The 4,896-nt window shown below is 50.8% G+C and overlaps 1 pseudogene; it reads right to left on the bottom strand.

Moving 5' to 3' along the window:
- Positions 1-3,693: 3,693 nt before the first annotated feature.
- LOC112925548 (5S ribosomal RNA) lies at positions 3,694-3,812 on the bottom strand (annotated as a pseudogene).
- Positions 3,813-4,896: the final 1,084 nt, after the last annotated feature.

The raw sequence follows: 4,896 nt of genomic DNA, 5'->3' as shown, positions 1-4,896 counted from the left end.
ACATGCACCCTACACTTTGTGTGCATAGAGTATGTTATTTATCATCCAGAATTTATGAAAGGGGAAACGTAAGTTCAGAGATGTCCCTTTGAAGACCCCTGCCTGCCTTCTTAGCTGGGAGGATTGCTTGTAGGGACACCTTCTGTCCAGAGAGCAGCAATGGGTCAGGCCTATGTCCATCAGATGACCTGGAGCAGGCTACTTCTGTCCAAATTCCACCCCATATGGCCTCCCCAAGCAGGGTGTATCCTGGCCTCCAGTGGAAACCTAAGCAGTTATTTTATTATAGTAGATTTTAGGATATAATTTGCTCCATTATTTAGTAAAAGGTGGGATTTTTCTTGTAAAAATGTCCTTATCCCAGCAGGCTCTTCCCCCCACCCTGCCCCCAGCCACCCCTATTTTATATTTCTATTCTTACATTCCTCCCCATTTGGGTCCTGGCCTTCTATGCCATCATCTCCACCTTTACCAAGCACCACCAACCAGATCCCAGCCCCAAGCCCTGTGTCTTGTATGTGCTGCAACCCTGGGCTTGGGCAAACACTAGCAGGTCTTCCGTGGCTCAGCCTTTGCTTACTTTAGAATGGGGAGAGATGAAGAAGCCAGAGAGAAGCCTCAGAAGCTTCAACTTCAGAGCTGTGTCTCTACTACAGAACCACTGCTGGTGTCCTTCCGGGAATTCCTGAAGGCAAATGGAACTTGAAAATAAATCCTCTGGCTAGACCCTCTGGTCTAAGCTACATGAGGACTTCTCCCTCTGGTCTAGGAGGAAACCAGCTAATGTGTACCTACTTCTTGATAAATAATAACCTCAACCTTGTTTTGCTCAAGGCACATTCTCCTTTCATCCTGGCCTGGTTTTCATTGCAGAATGTTCTTGGATGAACTCTGGGCCATCTGGGGTGAATGGCATCATGTGCAGAATTTTTCTCTGATCTCCAGATTTCTCTCCTGATAGCAGGGGAGGAGATTTCAGTGCACACTCCCCTACGTGCTTTGTCTAGGAAACTGTTACTCTGCTGGGGCTGGAAGCCAGGCCTTCAGGTTCCAATCCCACATCCTTTCTTGCCTATATATTTTGAAAGGATGTCTAGCAGGCAGTATGATTCTGGGTGAGCTTTGACTTGGTGGTAGCTTTTTTTTTTTTTTTTAAAGATTTTATTTATTTATTCATGACGCACGCACACACACACACACACACACACACAGAGGCAGAGACATAGGCAGAGGGACAAGCAGGCTCCCTGTGGGAAGCCCGATCCGGGACTCAATCCCAGGATCCTGGAATCATGACCTGAACCAAAGGCAGACACTCAACCACTGAGCCACCCAGGTGCCCTGGTGGCAGCTTTTTAAGTCCTGGCATACAGGGGGTACTCTTTTGTTAATCCAGACTGCAGCACCTTTGTATCATGGTTACCAGATGATGATCTAAGTGTAGGCAGTATTGAGATAAATAAAACAAAATCTTTCCTCTCATTGAAAATAAATTAGGGATGAGGAACATGTAAATTAAAAATTGCAATAGAAAGCTCATGGTTCTGCCCTTTGAGAATACCACCTTCCTCAATGAACCTCAGGACGAACATTCTGAAGGAGCTCAGACATAGAAAGGAATAATCCCTTCATTTTAAAACTGCAAAGTCTGAGGCCCAGAGAAGAGAAGAAAGAAGGAAACTCATACCTGGAGAGCTAGTGTGGCTGGCAGTGTGCTGGGCTCTTACTTGCACAGTGACATGTGGGGAGTGGCTGGTGTCAGGGCAAAGCAGAGACTGGACTGCAGGCTCAGTGTTCCCCTCAGGGCTTGGGGTAGACTCTGTGTTTTCCAGGGGGACCCTTCCCTGCAGGCCCTCCAGTAGTCTCCAACACCTGCAAGGTCCATTACAGCGCCCCAGGGGGCAAACGAGCTGCTCCCATTTACCAGGGAGCCCTACTCTCCTAATTTCTCCTTCTGGGAGCAGTCCCGCCTGGCCAGCTCAGCTGGAGTCCTCTTCAGGCGCTGCTACCCTTCAGGATGAGGGGTTCACCTTTCTGCCTTCTCCCACGCTGCACGTCCTGGAGGCAGGGCTGGAGCTGCTCCTTCCATCAGGCAGATGGGGAAACAGCGGTCTGGCACAGGCTCTTGGCCGGTAGGGTCAGAGCTGACAGCCGCCTTCTATTTTGGTTCCATTCCTGGACTTGCTCTTTCACCCCTGGGTTTGTTTCCTAAAAACTGCTTGATGTGGCCAGACTGAGGCTTGGTGTCCAGCACCCCTGAGCCATGTGTGTCTCCCAGTGCCTGGGCAGGGAGGGTGGCTGTTCCTGGGCAGCAGGGGCAGTTGTGAGCAGCATGTGACAGTCAGCAGCTCCCATGTCCACTTCCTCTGCTCTTTTTGGGAGATGTGTCTGCACCCCTCCCCCCCCCACCAGCCAGGGCTCAGCTCTCTGCACCCCCAGCATGACATTTCCACAGTGGTGTGACTGGTGCTGATGCTGAGCAGGCTACAGTGGGCTAGATACGAGGGCCTCTCCCCTGTCCTACCCCCTGGGGAAGGCCAGGGCCTGCGGGTCACAGTGGCTCTAGGCCAGTGCATGTGGCCGGACCCTCTGCTTGGATCCCACCTCAGACTCCGGCTTTATTATTTTTCCAGGCACCGTGATTATCCCCCTAATCGTGCCAGGAAATGAAAAGCCACAGACGGTCTCTGCTCGGCGGCCCTGTAGAGCTCTGTTGTATTATGAATGTGAAAGTTGATTGAACCTGGGAACAATTTGAGGGCAGAGTTTCTGAAGTGACCTTGATAAGAGGAGGCCTCACCCAAGGTGGAGGGCCGCTCAGACCGGCTCCGAGCGCCAGGCCGAGATTCGGAGCTGCCAGTGTTGCCCCCCTGCAGGCCCGAGTGGCACAGAATGCCTCAGCCAGGGGGCCCCAGGGCTCAGCCAGCCCAGCCCCGGGTGGCACAGAAGAGGAAGCACACGGATCCCCCAAGACCGACTCACATGTTCGGGCCTCTGCAGAGTTAGGGGCCCCCTGCTCTGACTCCTACCTCCCAGCTCACCTGTCTGGTGATTGACTCATGTCCACAGTTTTCTTCCCCCATCGTGGGGAGGGGGCTTTCTCTGCTTACTTGTGTTCCCCAGTGTCGGCTTTCCAGGGTGAACGAGTGTCCCCTTTATAAGTGCAGTGATGATGATGATGACCAGAACGGGGAAATAACACTGACCATGTGCTTTGGGTGTTTTAAATATCACAACTAATTTAGTCTTTGTAACAATTTCAAGGGAACTCAGGTTCATTGCTTCCCAGTTTGTCACCTGCCCACCACCTCCTTTCCCACACTCAGGTCAGGTATCTTTTTTTTTTAAGTATTTAAAAGATTTTATTTATTTATTCATGAGAGACACACAGAGAGAGGCAGAGACACAGGCAGAGGGAGAAGCAGGCTCCATGCAGGGAGCCCGACGTGGGACTCCATCCCAGGTCTCCAGGATCTTGCCCTGGGCCGAAGGCAGGTGCAAATTGCTGAGTCACCCAGGGATCCCCAAGATTTTATTTATTTATTCATGAGAGACACACAGAGAGAGGCAGACACACAAGCAGAGGGAGAAGCAGGCTCCCTGCAAGGAGCCCGATGTGGGACTCGATTCCAGACCCTGGGATCACGCCCTGAGCTGAAAGCAGACGCTCAACCGCTGAGCCACCCAGGTGTCCCTCTACAGCACCTGGTATTCCCAGGTGGTCTCCCATCCAAGTAGTAACCAGGCCCAACTCTGCTTAGTTTTTGAGATCAGATGAGATGGGATGCATTCAGGGTGGTATGGCCGTAGAGGACTCTATCCTATCAAGACCTAATTGCAAGGGAATGGAAAGAAGGGGGAAGGTTCTTCCCTTCTGGCCTTTAATCTAAAACACAAATTTCTGCCGGAGAATTTCTGCTTATCTCCCCTCTTTTCCTGTCTCTCTCTGCTCGCCCTCCTCCCTCACCTCATGTCCCCAGTGTGTCTGCCGGCGCTCCTGGACTGCCTCTGCAGCCAGCCGATCCCCTGCGATGTGTACTTGCTGGAGAGCTCAGACAGACCGAGCCCTGCTGCAGCCTGTGTGCACTGCTCCACGCTTTCTCTGCTCTTTGGCTCTGCCATGAATATCTTTAATTTCATCATTTACCTCCTGCCTCCTCTACTGAATGTCATGAATATTATTTCCACAGATAGCCTGCTCATTTTTAAAAGTGTGTTTGCTATTCTGTGGGCTTGAGATGGGACAGCCCAGGTGCACACAGTGAAAACAACTTATAAAATGAATATTGTGAGGACCATCCTTCCTCCCTGAGGCAGAAAGGGGCTACCAGGCAGAAAGGGGAAGGGGAGTTAGGCTGGTTCATTTGGGCCTGGGTCTCCAAGGGCTCCCATACTACAGCAAACCCTATGTCCATGGCTTCTTCTTTTTTTTTTTTTTTTTTAATTTTATTGGAGTTCAATTTGCCAACATATAGCATAACACTGTGGCTTCTTAAAGCTATTTTCCCAAGTATACAGCAGATGCTCATTCACAAACATGTATTGAGCATGCATTGCAGGGGACATGCTAACTGTCTTATATGCCATATGTGCTAAGTACTGTTCTGAGTGTCTGACCGGCAGTCACTTACTGAATCCTGGTAACAACCTGAGCAGCTGGGTAATGGTGTATCATCCTCAGCATGTTACAGATGAGGAAACTGAGGCACAATGAGGTTAAGTAAATTGCCCAAGTGTGCAAAGCTATCAAAAGGCAGAGCCGGGAGTCAGACCCAACTGGTGGGACCGCATGTTGCCTGTCAAGGCTCTCCTGCTTCTTACTGGCCACATAACAGTCCTGGAAAAACCAACACGGCGAGGCATGTGTGAGTGGTACACACATGAGGTGCAGCTGGT

This window comes from Vulpes vulpes, chromosome 9 (genome assembly GCF_048418805.1).
Source record: "Vulpes vulpes isolate BD-2025 chromosome 9, VulVul3, whole genome shotgun sequence".
In the NCBI taxonomy this organism is placed as follows: domain Eukaryota; kingdom Metazoa; phylum Chordata; class Mammalia; order Carnivora; family Canidae; genus Vulpes; species Vulpes vulpes.
The sequence above is the reverse complement of the archived record's forward strand: the minus strand, read 5'-3'. Positions and strand labels throughout refer to the sequence as shown.